The sequence below is a fragment of the Apodemus sylvaticus genome, chromosome 5 (genome assembly GCF_947179515.1).
Source record: "Apodemus sylvaticus chromosome 5, mApoSyl1.1, whole genome shotgun sequence".
NCBI lineage: Eukaryota > Metazoa > Chordata > Mammalia > Rodentia > Muridae > Apodemus > Apodemus sylvaticus.
This window is the reverse complement of record NC_067476.1, coordinates 144,048,876-144,066,985: the sequence shown is the minus strand read 5'-3', so window position 1 is coordinate 144,066,985 and position 18,110 is coordinate 144,048,876. Positions and strand designations below refer to the sequence as shown.

Here is an 18,110-nt window from a genome sequence, read left to right as displayed (position 1 = left end):
TATTCTTCTCGTTTTGTTTTTGTTTAAGGCAGGGTCTCTCTGTCTAGTCCTGCATGTGAGAACTCACTGTACTAGGATTAAAGGTGTGTGCTAGCACACCTGGCTTCAGATTCTCTGCTCTCAACATCTGGAGAGAAGCATGGACGAGAGGTTCCCAGGAAGGCAGCTGGAGGCGCTAGGCCTGGAGGTCTGTGGTTGCGCCTCCTGGGCTGTGTGCTGACATTCTCACCTGCCACCTGCTGGATGATGGTGTCACCCCCTTCATCCTCACAATGGAGTTTGGGATTTGGCTCAAGAGTCTGCAACCAGAACTATGCCTCTCACTGTCCTATGGTCCACATCCGTTGCTAACTCTCAGCCGCAGCCTTGCCAAAGGCTCACTCCCCTTTTCCCTGCCACAGTTTCCACACAGAAGCAAGGATGGCCCTGTGTAAGTCTGACCCTGTCCTGTCCTGTGGCTTTCCTCTCATTCACCTCAATGGCCAGAGACATTCCTGAGGACCTCGAGGTCCTGCACCACCTCCCTGCCTCTCCTCTGATGCTTTCTTCATTAGACCATCTTGCTTAGACTCGCTTGTCATGTTTGCTCTTGCACTAGCTGTCCCCAGCACCTAAGGAATTCTCTCCTCCCATGTCCACTGACTTGCCTCTCACCCTCCTTGGCACTTCCAGGCGGCCTTATGAATGGCCAGGGTCAGCTCTCAGAACCAGAGGAAGCCTCGGGCTGAGAAGTGTGAACTGGGGATCTGAAACGGGCATTGGCCCATGGACTCTGGGACAGTCCGCCAAGGCTTTCGATCAGCTAAAGTGTGTGGGGAATGTGTGGGCAAGCCTCAACAGCCTGCCTGAGGCCATCACTGAAGCACCCCATAACCTTCCCTTCCAGACAGCCTCAGAATCCTTGTCATTGTGGTGTTTGAGACTGCCACATGTTCTTTGGGGACATTCGGAATAAAGTCTGTTTGGGACTCTATGATTCCATGTACACATGAAGAAGCCCCCGGGGCAATGGGGGAGGGGGAGGACAGGCCAGAACAGTGAGTGACATTGCGTGTAGTGACACAACCTGGTATTTGTCAGGGACTGAGACAAAGCCCGATCTCTGACCATGGGGCTGACCTTTAGGCATCTGGGTCCCATCAGAGAAGGATCTTTCTTATGCTATACATTCCTGCAGGAAACCGCCAGAGCAGATGGCAGGCCTGGCCAAGGGAGGCAGGCAGGGTTTATAGAGAGCAGTACCATGTGATAGTGTCCAAGCTGCTTCCCTCTCAGCCTGAGCAGAGGAATCCTGTCCAGATGGAGCCGCCAGGGCTGCAGCTGCTGGAGGTCTGGGCAGAGTGTACCCAGCCTCCTACTTGCTTCCCAGTCTTGGGTCTTCCTGGGTGGCCCCAGCAGGATGGTGAGTTGGGGAGAAGTGTTAAGGGATGTGGTTGGAGACATAGCCTGTGATCTCAACAATGCCTTGAAAATGGAGACTTCAATAGATTAAATGCATCAGGCACCTGATAGATCAAAGCAGGCCAGGTGTGGGGGCCTTTGTCTATAATCCCAGTGCTCAGGAATTAGAGACAGGACCAGGGGTTGAAGGCCAGCCTTAGCTACATAATGAGCTTTAGAATAGCCTGGGTTACCTAAGACCCTGTTTTTTTGTTTTGTTGTACACACATGAACACACACACACCTACACAGTTAAGGAGGCAGGTATACTGTAAGGACATTTACTATTGAGCCATCACCTGTCACCTTCCACAGTGGGGAAGGGTCTCAGACATCAGGTTGGAAAGTAATGACACTCCCTCTTGCAACTTTCTTCTCTTTGAGAGCCTCACCCAGCTACAGGCTAAGGGACCTGGTGGGCTCATCTTTTCACCTGCCTTAGGACTGGGGCACTGAGGAGTCAGTCTTAGGGTCAGGAGGTAAGGCTGGCACTTTGTCGCAGGCTCTACAACTAGTAAGAGAGAAAGCAAGTGCGGAGAGAAGAGAAGCGAGTCACAGAGAGTAGCTAGGAAGAGGGGCTGCTCACCCGTTTGTTTTTCTTGCTTACACCACTGGGCTCAGAGATAGCATAATAACATACCTGGGTCAGACGGACCGGGATGCAGTGGACGGCTGGTTCTTCTCTCCCATCATGTCACAGGCTAAGGGTTGCTCCCAGAGCTGACTTCCTAGGTGTTTTGTCCCTGTGTAGGCTGGAGAGTTCAAAACCCAAAAAGTAACTAACTTGACTAAGCGCTGCCTTAGTCCCCATCAAATCACACCTTTGGTTGCTTCCTGGGAATCTTAAGCAGGAATCCTTGTGATTCAAGGACGTGGGGAGCTGTTGCGTACTGAAGCTCCCTGGCCCTGCCTTGGGCTTGGTGGCCACTGAGGCCCTCCTTGCTTCTCCATAAAGGCAGTTTCCTTTCATCGGTCTCTGCATCTGATACCTTGTGGGTGTCATCTTTGCCCTGGAAGGACTGTCCCAGGTTAGACCCTCCACGTAGCAGCTGAAGAGACGTGTTTCTTCATCCCAATGAGAGCCCATGAATATCTGCCCAGATGCTCCTCAGAGTGTCCCTGGAGCACTGGGAAGGAAAATAGGGACTCCAGTCCTCCTAGTCATTAGAGCAGGGGCAACAGGGAATTTGAGAAATCCGCCGGGTATGTTTACACTGTCTCCCTGACTTCAGTGTGCACAGTACACAGCTCACAGCCTCGCATGGTCGCATTGTAGAAAGGAGGCCTTTGCACAGGACCAGACTGCCTGACTTATAAATGCTAATTCAGTGATAATTTTACAGTGTGTGTGTACAGATACACACATGTGAAGATGTCTCGCTCTGAACCACCAAACCACACCCAATCACACATTATCTCATGTAACACCCAGGCTCACAGTTTATCACAACATGGAACTGAATTCTGTTAGAAAAGTCCATGTTTCGCTGGGTGGTGATGGCACATGCCTTTAATCCCAGCACTTGGGAGGCAGAGGCAGGTGGATTTCTGAGTTCGAGGCCAGCCTGGTCTACAGAGTGAGTTCCAAGACAGCCAGGGATATACAGAGAAACCCTGTCTCGAAAAACCAAAAAGCAAAACAAACAAAAAAAACCCAAAAAACCAAAAACAAACAATGTCTCATGACCTGTGGTCTTCTAATAACACAGTTACCCATGACATAATGTCGTGGGGTGTCCACCAGAGAAGACTGCTCAGACGCTCAGACACGGATTTAAGCCAATAGAAAGTCTTTGTTAGCCAGCAACAATTACACTGCATGTTTGGGATCCCAGTGTAGACCCAAGCCTCTCTCAGGGTGACTGTTTAAAAAACAAAAACCATGTCCAGGGTCAATATACTCTGTTAACAAGAACAGTTTGCCAGAATCAGAACTACAGAAGCTTAAGGTTAGTACATTTAGAGACTTTCCCAGAACTCTATAGACTTTGTGGGTTAGGTCTTTGTTTTTATTTTGGCAGGTGATGCTGTCTATGTGCTGAGTTTTATAGCCTGAATGTTACTTCCATCATGGAGTCAGTTGTGCTAAAGTGTGGGGCTTACTAAGGTCTGGGACCCTGTTACAATAATACATTTACATAATAGAACAGTGTTGCATAAACACACACACATACACACATGCACACATACACACACAAGTAACTAAGCCCATGGGAACACTCACAGACTTCTACACACTGACAAAAAGAAACCCACCTTGATCAAAGCCTCCACGGAACATGCATCATAGTGAAGGTCGTCATATAACAACACTCCCTCCTCAGCAGCATGCTCTTGTGGCCTAGGGTAGAGCAGCAGTAACGTACAGCCCTGACTCACTAATTCAGTCTACAGAAGCAGAATAGGGAGTGGAAAGAATCCTGTGAGGAGAAAGGGTGACTTTGTTTGAACAGATGTCTCATAAAAGGGCCTGGTATTATTTAGCTGCTTTCCTGAGCTAATGGATTCCAGTAGCTCAGGAGTCTGGGGGATTTATTAGTGGCCCCAAGAGCAATGGCTTCCACCCTCGCTGATTTCTTACTTCCTGACAGTACAGCACCCTCCATCCCCAAAGTGATGCCTTGTTTGAAGAAGAGCAGAAGCCGAGCAAATATTTGTGCCTCCAGGCCCCACTTGGCACTCGCTGCGTTGGAGTTCTCTGCTGGGACTGACAGCAAGCCTTTGCAGGCAGATTCTGCTCTGCACAGCCTGGGAGAGATGCCAGGACCCTGGCCAGGGTCTGTCCTGCGCATTCATGTGCTGCTGGGATGGCCCCTCTCTCCACCTCCCTCATTGCAATGCCTCCTCTTTGTTCAGAGCATGCTTCTTCAAAGAATGGTCCATGCCCCAGCCCGCAGCCCTCTGTAATGTAACCGCTGGCCCATGCCCCAGCCCACAGCCCTCTGTAAGGTAACTGCCATCCCAGCCTTCCACACTGTTCCCTTACAGACCTCGGATGCCATCCTCCCTCCCATCACTTCATGGTCATTTCTGCCTGTAACCAAATTCTTTCTTTTCTGACTTCTGCTGCTTTTTCTGCCTCTCAGACGGCCCCTTCCATCTCCTCCTGAACTACTTGTCAGTTTTTAACCCACACCCTCCAGACCCCAGTGCCATTCATCAGGGTTGAGCCAAGGAAAAGAGGAGAACGCAGACATCTTGATACCCTCCTTCATGACTCTTAGAACTACAGAAAGCAGAGGAGGGTATCCATACGGAGAGGAGTCAGGGCAATGGGACTCATCTCAGACTAGGGCTCTGGTCTGGACTTGGAAGCTCTGCCCCATGGCCAGTCGAGAAAGCACAAATGGGAAGAATCCAGGAAATTCAGGTTCCAAGAGTCAGAGATATGGCTGCTCAGTGTCAGGGTGGGTTCTATTGCTGCGGCAGCACACTGCGTCCATAAACAACCCGGGGAAGAAAGGATTTATTTCACTTGCATTTCCGTATCACAGTTCATTATCAAAGGAAGGCAGGTCAGAAACTCAAACAGGGAAAGAACCTAGAGGCGGGAGCTGATACAAAGGCCACGGAGGGGTGTTGCTTACTGGCAAGCTCCTCATAGCTTGCTCTGCCTGCTTTCTTGTGGAGCCCAGGACCCAGCCCAGGGATGGCATCGTTCCCTCACCAGCTACCCAATAAATGCACCACAGGCCAATATTGTGGGGACATTTTCTCAATTGAGATTCCTTCTTTTAAAACTTCTCTAGCTTGTGTCAAGTTTGAAGAACACTACCCAGCACAGGGGACTTGCCTAGCATACAGAGAAACCTGGGTCTAATCCTAAGTACCCGTAAACACAACAATTTGAAGTATTCAGAGGCCATTGAAGTAGGAGGGTTACTGAAAGTTTGAGGTCAGCTTTGGATGTATAGCGAGTTCCAGGGCATTCAATGTGAGACCTGGAGTGGGGAGAAGGAAAAAAAGGAGGAGGAGGAGGAGGAGGTGGTGGAGGAGGAGGTGGTGGAAGAGGAGGAAGAGGAGGAGGTGGAGGAGGAGGAGGTGGTGGAGGAGGAGGAAGAGGAGAAGGTGGAGGAGGAGGAGGTGGTGGAGGAGGAGGAGGAGGTGGAGGAGGAGGAGGAGGAGGTGGTGGAGGAGGAGGTGAAGGAGGAGGAGGAGGAGGTGGTGGAGGAGGAGGAGGTGGAGGAGGAGGAGGGATGAAGTGGAAATTTCTGGTTTCTCTGGAGACCCAGTTGTGTCATGTGATTCTTTTTCTGGAAACTGACTTATGAGAGGATGTTTTGCTGAAGCAGACTCGCGGGAGGATGTTTTGTTGAGAACAGACCCATGGTGTTTTTCTGAAAGCTGACTGGTGAAGGAACATGTGGTGCTTTGCTGGCGTGGACACTTGAGAGAACACGTGACCTTTGGAAAGGGGCTACGTATAAAGCAGCAGACAGTGCGTGACTCGCTGGCCTTGCTTCACCCTGCTGCTCGGCACTGGCCTTTGCTGACAGCACTCTGGCCTTGGTTCACCATGCTTTCTTCTCTGATCTTTGCTTGTCATAACGTTGTAGAGAAAAACACACCAAAAACCTTATGGTGGTGTTCTGGCTGCTTCTGGCCGCTTTGGGACACTTAGGTTTATCCGTGGAGCCTCTTGGTTACTTCTGGATGGAACTGGTAGAGCTGATTTAAGTTTCATGGATTTTTTTAATTCCCTCCCTGTCTACCCTCTGACTGTTCCGCATCTTGTACCTCCTCCCCTCTCCCCTGTCTCCATGAGGATGTCCCCACCCCCACCTCACCAGACCTCTAAACTCTCTGGGGCCTCCAATGTCTTGAGGGTTAGGTGCATCTTCTCTGACTAAACCCAAACCCTATAGTTCTCTGCTGTATATGTGTTGGGGGACTCATATCAGCTGGTGTATGCTGATGAGGTTGTGGAGAAAGAGGAATACTCCTCCATTGCTGGTGAGATTGAAAACTGATACAACCATTCTGGAAATCAATCTGTAGGTGCCTCGGAATATTGGAAATAGATCTACCTGAAAACCCAGCAATACCACTGTTGGGGATATACCCAAAAGATGCCCCACCATGCCACAGGGCCACATGTTCCACTATGTTCATAGCTGCCTTGTTCGTGATAGCCAGAAGTTTGATGTTTTGCAAATAGACTAGACTGCTGACAACAAATATTGGAATCACCTCAAAGAACTCCTTCTAAACAGTCCACGTCTCCCTTGTCCTATTAGCCATCCTCCTCCCATACCTTGATTGGTGGGTTATAAGGAGGTGGAAGAGTTTAAGAACCCTTATTAAAATAGGTTTTTTTTTAAATAAGCCTATAGAGGAGGAGCAAGAGGGGGGAGAAGAGGAAGAGGGGGAACAGAAAGAAGAAGAGGGGGGAAGGGAAGAAAGAAGGTGTACCTTTATGTTTTTAAACTTATTTTTAATATGATTCTTAAATGCTTTCCCCCCTTTTAGCCCACCACCAACCAGAGGTAGTGGGAAAGAAAGGATAGATGAGAAATGGACCTGTTTGGAAAGGTTCTTTTGGGGAAACTCCAATCTGTGTTGTCTGGAAATAGACAATAGTTTAGTTCACAGGTCAATAGCAGCAGCTCAATACATTCGTAAACACTTTATGAATACACCAGCAGTCCAGTTCAGTAGAGTCAGGACTGCAAACACAAATCACCAGTGGTGGAATGACCTAACAGAGACAGCCAGGCCTCAGCATCTGCACAAGTCAACAGGAAGGGCCAGCAGGAACACCAGGAGAAATTCTTGTCTGTGCCTCTCTCATTGAATGAAGATCAGTGAAGACGTGAGACCAACAAGCATCTCACAGCCAGCTCTGTAAGCACGCCTAGCTCAGCCTCTGTCACTGTCTGATCATTCCTTTTTATACTTCCTCTAAACATCACATGTCCTCCATGTGTCTTGTCTCAGCACAGGTCTTGCCTCAACACATGCATCTGTCTCAGCTGACATCACTCTGTCAATCAGCCTGAGTCAACAAAAGCGACAAAAAAGCCGTCCCATGCCACCAGAAGTTTTTTTTGGTGCATTTCTCTCTATGGAGTCCTGACAAAAAGAGCTCAACTATGCAAAACTCAGGAGACAGCAGGTGTTGGCAAGGATGTGGTAGAAAAAGAGGAACACTTCTCCCCTGATGGTGGGATTGCAAGCTGGTACAACCACTCTGGAAATCAGTCTGGCGGTTCCTCAGAAAACTGGGCATGACACTTCCAGAGGACCCTGTTATACCACTCCTGGGCATATACCCAGAGGATTCCCCAGCATGTAATAAGAACACATGCTCCACTAGATTCATAGAAGCCTTATTTATAATAGCCAGAAACTGGAAAGAACCCAAATGTCACTCAATGGAGGAATGGATACAGAAAATGTGGTATATTTACACAATGGAATACTACTCAGCAATTAAAAACAATGAATTCATGAAATTCTTAGGCAAATGGTTGAAACTGGAAAATATCATCCTAAGTGAGGTAACTCATTCACAAAAGAACACACATGGAATGCAGTCACTGATAAATGGATATTAGCCCAGAAGCTCTGAATACCCAAGACACAACTCACATATCAGATCATTCCCAAGAAGAAAGAAGGAGAGGGCTCTGGTCCTGGAAAGGCTTGATGTAGCATTGTAGGGGATTACCAGGACAGAGAAGTGGGAAGGGGTTGATTGGGGACCAGGCAGAGGGAAGAGGGCTTATGGGATTTATGGGGAGGGAGGAACCAGGAAAGGGAAAATCATTTGGAATGTAAACAAAGAATATAGAAAATTAAAAAAAAAAAAAGGCAGACCAGTGCATGTGTGTCATTAGCAAATCCTTTAACACATCTTTTCACATGCTTGCTTTAGTAGGACATTTTTTTCTCCTGTGTCTGTTTTAGCTAAACATTCCTTCATGTGTCTGCCTTAGTCTTTCACCAGTGGCCACTTCAGGAAAACACTCTTTTACGAATTCGCCCCAGCAAAACACCATCTAACACAACTGACTCTCTAAAGAATCCTTAAGTTTCCACTTCAGGAAGGATGAAAGGGAAGAAGGAAGGAAGGAAAGAGGGAGGAAGGAAATGTTAGATGCTGGTTGCAGCCCCTCTTTGGGCACATTTCCGCCTGCTCTAGATGCTGGAGAGGCTGCTTGGACTCAGTCCGCAGCTTGGACAGACCCCTTACTTAACACTGTTTATTCTGCCCTATTCCTTAGGCAGGCTATGTGAGGCAGAGACAAGGGGGAGAAACCGCCTGTCTGCTGTCAGTCATTAACACCTGTGTCTAGAGATAACACGATTAATCCCTAAAAATAGAGGCCAGAAGATTTGGCTCTGTAATTGACTGAAGGGCCCCAGGATGGCAGGAGGCAGCTCTGGGGAAACTCGGGAAGGACGGGGGGCCTGACAGCCATCTAAGGTCAAAGACCAGCTTAACTCCTCTTTCCCTAGGTAGAGGGGCTGCTCTCTGTTCCCTTATCTCTGCGAGCCAGTGACGGTCTGTCCTCTAAGGTTGCTGATGACTTGTATGTTATCAATTCTGCCTGTCATCGCCAGGGCTATGGGGCTGTCGATGTCTGATGAACAGCACCTGAGCGCCAAAGGGACCCTGCTCACGGTCTTATCTTGGGCCTCTGTATCCTTCTGGGGTTCTATGTTCTGGTCCCTTTGGGGCAGTCACTGAACCCACAGCTTTCCCCGAGGCACCTAGATAAGGCACGGTCTGGATCCTGACGCTCTGAAGTCAGTGAATGGGGGAGGAACAGTGGCCAGCTGGCATCTCTGATCCAGGATGTTGTCTGTTGGGGCACTGCGGCTGCTCTGGCCACATGAAAGGCAGAGAACTCGGTTTCCAAAATGTTCCAGGATTCAACACTCAGCCCCTTGGTATTCCATGCCTTTCCTCTGTTGTAAACTGATTTCTCCTCCAGCTGAGGGAAATATAGGTCAGAACCAAGGACAGCGCTCTGCGAGGCCTTTCCAAGAAGGGAGATCTGGAGGGAAAAGAAGAGGATAAAGGAGCTGAGAGGGAGGGTGTGGTGAGGAAAGGGAGGAAGAGTATCCCCCAAAGCCCAGTGGTAGTGAGACGTTTCTGTGTCTCCTCTCTACGTTCAGCGTTCCGTCCAGCTGACCGGTGGTTGAAGAAAAGATAGCTCAGCTAAGGAGAGACTAAAGGAATTGGAGGCACTTAGACTCCAAAGGGTATAACTGAATACAACAGATTCACACCTTGAGGGAAAGGTCAAAAATAGCTCTCAGAGAAATAAAAGAAGAGCAGAAAAGGTTTTTTAAAAGAGTAGAAAAAGATTTATTAGTTGCAGTGAGCAAGGAGAACAGGGTTGTTTCCAAAACAGCCCCTCCTCCATGAACAAAAAAATGTGTGACTGTTAAGGTCGCAACTAAAGGACACAGTGTGGAGCGTGTGTAACTCAAGGTTCAAGGAGTTCACGTTCACAAGGCTAAAATGGTGGATGGGGAGACGTTTGGGCCTGGTTGTAATCATGAAGACAGAAGCCAGGAGCACCTCTGGGCATGCTCGAATCACAAAGTTTTAGCTGAAATAAAGAAAGGGCATCTTAGCAATGTACTGGTGTAGGAGACTGTCCAAGGCGCCTGCCTCACTTAGCAGCTAGCCAAGGAACTCATGGCAGCAGCAAGAACAAAACAGCTCTGCCTTGTCCCAGGAGAAAGTGTTTGTTGGTTGTATTCCTTGATTAGTTAGCCCATAACTTGTGAAGTAAATGCTACCAAAGCTCTCACAAATAAACAGGAATGGGGAGTACTTAATATCCCTCCTGGGTGGGCATCACAATATAGCAGTGTCTGTCTTTGGAGGAAGTAGTTTCCTGCTTAGTTCCGCCTTCACCCCAGTGCCTGCCTATTATCTATTTTGACTATATGATGACTTTAATGTGTGTGTGTGTGTGTGTGTATGTGTATTTGTGCACAAATGCATGTGTGTTGAGTGCCCATGAGTGTGCATGGGCATGTGTGCGTATGCATGTGTGTGTTCATGTGTGTGCATTTTTATGTTGAAGGCCTATGAGTGTATGTATACTCAGAGGCCAGAACAAGGTGACTTTCTGTAAAACTCCTCACCTTATTCAAGGTCTCTCACTGAACAGAACAAGACAGTGAAGCTCACTGTCTTAGTTAGGGTTTTATTGCTGTGAAGAGATACCAGGACCAAGGCAATTCTTATAAGGAAAACATTGAATTGGAACTGGCTCAGACTTTCAGTGGTGTGGCCCATTATATTAATGGCAGGAAGCATGGCAGCATGCAGGTAGACATGGTGCTGGAGAAGGAGCCTGTGATGCTTAGGCAGCAGAAGGAGACTGTGTTACTCTGACCAGACTGGAGCATATATCAGATCCCAAAGTTTACCTCCCTACACTTCCTCCAACAAGACCATGCTTCCCAGTAGTGCCACTCCCTATGGGACAATGGGGGCCAATTATATTTAAACCACCACACTTACATTTTCCACTAAACTGGGCAGCCAGCTAGCTACAGCAATCTACCTGGCTCTGTCTCCCTTAGGGCTGGAGTTATAAGCATACATGGACCAAACTCAAGCTTGTCAAATGGCTGCTGAGATCCAAACTCTGGTCCTCATGTCTGCCCAGCAAGTGCTTTTACACTCTGAGCCATCTTTCCATCCCTCCTTTTGATATAGAGTTCTTTCCTTAAACTGGCCAACTCAACCCTGCTTGTTAAAACAGAGTAGAGTTTCTACTTCTTGGCGTACAAAGCTCTTGGGTTTCTCTGAGCTGCAATCATCCAATGCATGGTGTGGCTCCATTAGGCAAAGGAATTGCTGTTTAGAGACTGACCCAAGGTTCCATTGTCAAGCTACAGTGAATTCCCAAGGACCAGGGAAGACTTAAATCTGAGCTAATGAACCCACCTTGATCATGCAGGGATATTTCATACATATCTGGCTATTCCAAGGTAAGGATAGTAAGCCAGGAAGGATGAAGATCAAGCCCCAGTTGGCTGTGAGCCTGCCACGGTCCTGGGGAAATCTTCCTTGGCTCCAGGCTACAGAATCCCCAGCCTCGGACTGAAAATCAGCACACGCTACTATTTTTCTTTGGAAAGTGGAAAGGGCTTTATCACTTCATAGCCTCACTCCATCTGACTGCCTGAGCTTGTCTTCCACCGGAACACTGAGCCATGGGAGGGTGGGTAGGAGGAAACCAGGCAGCTCTGATAAGTGAGAGTTGCCATATCCTAACTCCTGGGGAGCAGGGTATCAGAGATCACTGCTGATGATCCATATACACTGAATCCCCGGGGACTTTCATTCCTGAGTCACAGGAATGATAAGGAAGGTATAACTTCAAAAGGAAGAAATAATACTGCCACAGTGCTCTCTAACGAGCCCTCTTCCCTCCGACTGCATCCTGCTAGTGACTTATTTCTTGACTGGGGTCCAGCCTCTCTTCGGGATCGGGGACAGTTTGTGTAGCTTCATGGATGTCACAGTGGTCCAGAGGTGAGAGGGGGAGGGGTTGGCGGAACCCTGTGAGCAGAGACTGCATTGGGGAGTTTTTAAATTATTTTTTGATTTTGTTTGTGTGTGTGAGGTCATATATCTGGTGTATACAAGCACATGGGGGGAACAGGTGCCCATGCTTGGTACAGAGGCCAGTGGGGGACATCGGGTGTCCTGTTCCACCACTTTCTATCTTAATCCTTTGAGGCTGAGTCTTCTCTGAGCCTGAGCTTAGCTGGAGGCCAGAAAAATCTCAGCCATTCTCCCATCTATAAACAATACTGTAAGCCAGAGCAGTTGTCATGGTTTGAATCTGCTGGGCCCAGGGAGTGGCACTATTACAAGGTGTGGCCCTGTTGGAGTAGGTGTCTCACTGTGGGTATGGGTGTGGGTGTGGGCTTTAAGATCATCATCCTAGCTGCCTGGAAGCCAGTAGTCTTCCACTAGTAGCCTTCAGATGAACTCTTGTTTGTTTGTTTTGTTTTGGTTTTGGTTTTTGTTTTGCTCTTTTGAGGCAGGGTTTCTCTGTGTAGCCCTGTCTGTCCAGAAACTCACTCTGTAGACCACTCTGTAGTCCAGAAATCTGCCTGCCTCTGCCTCCCAAATACTGGGATTAAAGGTGTGTGCCACCACTGCCTGGCCTACACCATTCCTGACAGGATGCTGCCACGCTCCCATCTTGAAAACAGACTGAATCTCTGAACCTGTAAGCCAGCCCCAATTAAATGTTGTCCTTTAGAAGACTTGCCTTGGTTATGGTGTCTGTTTATAGCAGTAAAACACTAAGATAGCAGTGTATGGCTTTCCTGTGGGACCAGGTTACTTTGAACAAGTCAATTAAGGTGTCCTGCAGTTTCCTCACCCACAAAATCGGACTGCCAAGGACACCTACCCCACTATTCTGTGGATAGAATTGATATTTCTGAGCTCTACCTGTTCAGGGTCTGGAAAATTCTCCACAGATGAGGAGCACCCATCAATCCTCAGCAGAATGTCAAGGCATTCTCTCATTTAAAGAAACAAAAAGCAAAAACCCAACCACATGCATCAGCTAGAAAGATTAAGCAGTTAGGAGCACTGGCTGCTCTTCCAGAGGACTGGGGTTCAAGTCCCAGCACACAATTGCAAGTCCAGTTTCAAGGGATCCAGTATCTTCTTCCTACCTCCTTGGGTACCACATGTATGTAGTGCACAGACACACTTGCACGCAACACACACACATAAAATAAAAATGCATCTTAAATAGTATTAAATTGCATGCAGTTTTATACACTTTCCTCTGGTGCTCAGCATCAAACCCAGGCCATGGGCATGACTAGAAAGCTCTGCTACCAAGCCAATCATCCCATCTCAGACACGGGGAGCTTCCACTGGAGTCTGGAGTTTCTCATGGCTAAGGAGTTCATCACTGTACAAGTGTCTTAGCAAGGGTTTTACTGCTGTGAACAGACACCATGACCAAGACAACTCTTATAAAGACAACATTTTGCTGGAGCTGGCTTGCAGGCTCAGAGGTTCAGTCCATTATCATCAAGGTGGGAACATGGCAGCATCCAGGCAGGCATGGCACAAGAGGAGCTAAAAGTTCTGCATCTTCATCTGAAGGCTGCTAGCAGAAGACTGGCTTCCAGACTGCTAAGATAAGGGTCTAAAAGCCCACACCCACAGTGATGCACCTACTCTAACAAGGCCACCCCTACTCCAATATGCCCACACCCGCTAATTGTGCCACCTCTTGGACTGAGCATATACAAACCATCACAACAAGCAAAATCCAACTCACATTCCCTGGCCTGTGGATCAGTATTGAATACACACCTTTGTTTAAAACTCAGAGAATAAACATGAGTGTGGCCAGAGAGGTCAAGGCTAATTCTCAAAAGGACACCCTTAGGGGTTTCTGGGCTCAGAAGTCATGGGTGGAAAGGAGACCCCAGAACCAAGCCTGGCTGTGACACACCAGCTTTCCATCTCGGGAGCCTGGAAACCTTCTGCTTGGGCAGTGGTGTCAGTAGTCCCAGCTCCTTCCAAGCATCAGAAGTCAATAAGGCCAGGTCTGTGCCAGACATTTGCTTCCTCAGATGAACCAGTGAGGCAGAAAATGCAGATAATAAAGAGAGCGAACAGCGGGCTTCCCCAGCTGCTGGGGTTGATCCCTGGGGAGGGAGGAGTCAATGAGCTCTTGAGCTGGGAGTCTCAATCTCTTCATCTTTACACTCTTGCACAGACCCCTTCCTGGGCTGTGCAAGTGAAAGCCATGCAGTGAAATGAAACTCGACAGGCTCTGGGAATATCTGGAGGTCTGTGATGGGGGTGGGGCAGGGGAACTTGCTTCCCTTGAAAGAGACATGGTGTCACCAGCTGCTTCCCAGAAGGAACGTCTTCAAGTATCTCACCATGAAGATGCTGAATACGCAGGAGGGCCCTGCTTTAATCCCCATGGATAGTAATAGGGGTAACAGGAACTCACCCCAAGGAAGGGAATGTGTGTCAAGTACTAGACCAAACGCATTGTCTATGATACCCCAGTTAGACCAATAGCAATCTCCCTTAAAAACATTCTTTTAGATTTATTTATTTTAGTTTACGTATAAAGATGTTTTAACTGTATGTATGCATATACACTGTGTATATATGTACATATGGTTTATATGTATGTATGTGTGTGTGTGTGTGTGTGTGTGTGTGTGTGTGCGCGCGATGCCCAGTGAGGTCAGAAGAAGGTATTGGATATCCTAGAGATGGAGTTATACATATCTGTGAGTTGTCATGTGGATCCTGAACATCAAAGCTAGCTCCTCTAGAAGAGCTGCCCTCTCTCCATCCCCTACAACAGCCTTATAGCCATGGTCCTATTAGCACTCCCATCTCATGGTTGAGGAGACTAAACTCAAAAGTGATACTGTTTCCCAGACTGGGGATGTGGCTTAGTGGTCGAGTACTTGACTGGCATACACAAAGTCTGGGTTCAAACCCGCTGCTGTATGGATGAAGTATGCCTGTGCACACCAGAACTTGGGAGCTGGAGGCAGGTGTTCGGGATCATCCCCAGCTACACAGTAAGTTGAAGGACATTGTGGAATACTTAGACCCTGGCATTGTTTTAAGGGCTGTATCATTTCTATGGGCCAACCAAACCCTCAGTGGGTTTGAGAATCATACCTGCCTCCAGTCTGTGACCAGACTGCCTCCGTCATCACCCTGGTGAAACCACCATCCATTTCATTCATAGTCTTCAGTATTTGGTCAGCCTTCTACTGAGGCTGCTGGTGTAGCTCAGTGGAGAGCACTTGCCCAGAATAAACCAGGTGCTAGGTTCCATCCTCAGAGTACTGCAAAAGAGACAAATAGTCGTCAGTAAGGCAGGAAAGTGATCATTAAACCAAGTCTCTGTTACTTCCTTGCCAGGGGGAACTTGACCTTTACTAGAAAAACCTTGGGCTGGGCATTCTTCTAACATTGAGTCATGTGCGTGACTGTCTTAGTTGGGGTTTTATTGTGAAGAAACACCATGACCAATGCAACTCTTATAGAGGAAAACATTTCATTGGGGTTGGCTTATAGTTCAGAGGTTCAGTCCATTATTGTCATGCCGGGAAGCATGGCATTGTGCGGGCAGACATGGTGCTGGAAGGGCCAAGAGGTCTACATCTTGATCCAAAGGTAGTCAGAAGAGGTCTTCTGAGGGCATCCAGGAGGAAACTCTCTCTTCTGCACTGGGTGGAGCTTGAATACTAGGAGACCTTAAAGCCCACCCACACAGTGATGCACTTTCTCCAACAAGGCCACCCTCCTCATAGTGCCACTTCCTGTGGGCCAAGCATATTTGAACTGCCACAGTGACATTCTTGAGTTCATTGTTGACTGGAACCTTTCCTTCTCTTGCAAGTGAGGCTGAGTCAGGTCGGTGTCCTTCCATCTAATCTAAACAATGTGCAGTATCAATAGGTTTTCCTGACTCTGGGACATGACTCAGTGGTAGAGTCTACCCAGCATAAAGCCTCAAGCCCACTTCCCATTATTTCAGAGAGATTATTCTAAATACTCTACTTGTCACTGTCTTCCAAAAATTAAGAATTTAGTTGCTTTCTGGACCTGGCCGATCAGAAGGTGCCATCATGGCTGTTGACAGCTGCCACAGCAAGGACCGAAAGGTTCGGCACAAGGAGCCCAAGAGCCGGGACATCTCCCTGCGGCTGCTAGTCAAGCTGGACAGGTTTCTGGCCACACGGACCAACTCCACCTTCAACCAGGTTGTGCTGAAGAGTTTATTTATGAGCCACACTAACTGACCACCTTTGTCCCTGTCCTGGATGATACAAAAGATGAAGCTTCCTGGCCGGGAGAACAAGACTGCTGTGGTTGTGGGAACGGTCACAGATGATGTGCAGATTCTGGATGTAACCATGCTGAAGGTGTGTGCACTGCGGGTGAGCGGCCGGGCCTGAAGTCGCATCCTCCAGGCTGGGGGGTAAGATCCTCACCTTTGACCAGCTGGCTCTGGAGTCTCCCAAGGGCCTAGGTACTGTGCTCCTGCCTGGTCCTTGGAAGGGCAGAGAGGTCTACCGACATTTTGGTAAGGCCCCAGGAACCCCACACAGCCACACCAAACCCTATGTCTATTCCAAGGGCGGGAAGGTTGAGCATGCCAGAGGCCGAAGGGCCAGCCGAGGCTACAAAAACTAACCCTGGATCTTACTTACTGTTAATAAAAAAAGCTTTGGATGTTGAAAAAAATAAATTAGTCATCCCTAATTCTAGTTCACCAAAATCTCCCACCTCCCAAGATCAACTCTGAGACTCACTAAAAGAGCGATGGTTTGGAGTTCATAAAAAGATCAACGATTTGGGGCTGATATTCTTTGTTTGTAGAGCATCCCCACCAGTGGTGTCCGAGTGGTGTGCCACACGCCTGCCATTCCAGAGCTCTGGAGGCAGATGTACTGGCTAGTTTCGTGTGTCAACTTGACACAGGCTGGAGTTATCACTGAGAAAGGAGTTTCAGTTGGGGAAGTGCCTCCATGAGATCCAGCTGTGGGGCATTTTCTCAATTAGTGATCAAGGAGGGAGGGCCCCTTGTGGGTGGTTCCACCTTTGGGCTGGTGCCCTTGGGTTCTATAAGAAAGCAGGCTGAGCAAGCCAGGGGAAGCAAGCCAGTAAGAAACATCCCTCCATGGCCTCTGCATCAGCTCCTGCTTCCTGACCTGCTTGAGTTCCAGTCCTGACTTCCTTTTTGTGATGAACTGCAACATGGAAGTGTAAGCTCAATAAACCCTTTCCTCCCCCAACTTGCTTCTTGGTCATGATGTTTGTGCAGGAATAGAAACCCTGACTGAGACAGCAGATATGGTAAGATTGCCTGCTCAAGGTTAGCTTGAGTTAAAATGAGTCTGTTAGAAGGACAGGCATTGTTGTGCATGGAAAGGATCCTTAACTTTAATGACATAGCATAGCACCTGCCAGGGTGTTTCTTCTTGGCCAAAAAAAAAAAAAAAAAAAAAAAAAAACGAACCTATATAGGATGTCAATCCCCTGGAGACCACAGGGCAGGCATTTGCCTCTGGGAGGGGTAGATTTGATCAAGAGAGTCTCTCACCAGACAGTCAGTGCTTCGGACAGCTCAGCCGCAATTACAGGAGTCTCGGTGGAAATCTGACTAAATAGAAAAGCATTTTTTACATTATCTTTTCTCACTTCATTATTTAAACAAGCGTCCCTGTTCATACACACGCCTTCTCTTTACACTCTTAAGCCTCCGTCTTAGACTGTTTGCCTCTCAGCCTGCAATTCCCCAGCAAAATGGCTAGCTACAATCCGAGCCTCACAAATGCCAATTTTAATTAAAAGTGCAATTTTCAAATCTACCCAAAGCTCCGATAGGATATGGCACATTTGCTGCCCCGTGATCCTCCCGGCTGCCTTGTTGATTAAAAGGGGTGCTGTGCTAAGTGCTTTGTCAAATCTTCACCAAAAAGAGGATAGGAGGTTGACATTTATACCTTTATACTGGCAAGAAAAGTGATATATTAGACTCTCTCCTGTTGCAACAAAAGCTGGAGTGTGGCTTAAAGGAGGTGTTAGGCCAAAAGGTCCCCGGTGACAGCTCTGTTCTGAAGCTTCAGCCTTCTTTGACTGATGCTGATGTTGGGGATAGTGAGGC

At 48.1% G+C, this 18,110-nt stretch overlaps 1 pseudogene; it reads left to right on the top strand.

Annotated features, from left to right (window-relative positions):
- Positions 1-16,068: 16,068 nt before the first annotated feature.
- Positions 16,069-16,636, top strand: LOC127684674 (60S ribosomal protein L18-like; annotated as a pseudogene).
- Positions 16,637-18,110: the final 1,474 nt, after the last annotated feature.